Here is a 1,133-nt window from a genome sequence, read left to right as displayed (position 1 = left end):
CAGAGTGCTTCTGTCAACTTTCTTTGCTTATTGAACTTGTAAAATTATTCCATTTCAAGTGACCCAGAAAATGATGAAAATATGGAATTGCACTTAAAAAAAGCAAATGGAGACAAAGGAAACTCAAAAAGAAAAATAGTAATTAAAGTTTCTTCAGGTTTTTGAAGCCTATAATTGATGAATACATAAAGCAGATAAAATTGCAGTTTAACAGTACAACTTTTAATTTTTGCTATTTTTAAATTAGAGTATAAAATGTGCTTTGATTTTGCATTTGATCAGTCCATTTAAAGTACATTTGACACTAGGAGTTAATGTCACAAAAGGAAACTCTGCTATCTCTTACCAGGTCTGTGTTCCTTTCTTAAGCCCACAACAGAAATTGGGATTCCTATCATCTTTTACCAAGTAATCAGAAACATTCATCACCTGCTTGATAAATAAAATAAAAAAAAATCAGAGAAAGTAAGAAAACCAGTAAGAAAGCTCAGATAGATGGGAAAGCAAAGTGCTGTTGTATTAGCTACCAAGGAACACAACCAGCTGCTGATAGCAATCAGAATTAAATAGTACTCTGAATCAGGACCTAGTCTTTCATGCATCATAAGCAAGCAAGGAGGATTTTCTCAAATCTCTGGCTCTGCAAGCAAAGCTTCTTGGGAACCAAAAATAAACAGTGGGGCAATTCCAGCATGTGATGGAGCAACTTGCCAAAATACAACAGCTGAAGAAGGTGGAGATAATAGTGTGAAAGTAAGTTGATAAGGACTTTCTAAACATACACTATAGAAACGAGAAGAGTTGAACTTTGTTTATACCACACATAATTGTTGTGTCTGTATACATATTGCTCTTCGATTAGCTGTGAATGCCAGCAATCGTTGGATTTTACTGCTATATATATATATTTAACCCTCATCATTGAAAAGTTGCTTTCCGGCATTTATCAGTTGTTCTTCATTATGAGAAGTGGCGTATTCTAAAATAGGATCATGGATTTGAAAGAGCCTGCTATATCTAGGGCACCACTGTGTGGAAACAGACATTGCAACAGACTGAATGTTTCTCATTGTTTGCAAAGGGACCATTTTACATTTCTTTACAGGATTGAATAGCAGCTGTTCAATTAGAGA

Source organism: Pantherophis guttatus, chromosome 6, assembly GCF_059756535.1.
Source record: "Pantherophis guttatus breed Tessera chromosome 6, ASM5975653v1, whole genome shotgun sequence".
Taxonomy (NCBI): domain Eukaryota; kingdom Metazoa; phylum Chordata; class Lepidosauria; order Squamata; family Colubridae; genus Pantherophis; species Pantherophis guttatus.
Note: the sequence above shows the minus strand (reverse complement) of the source record.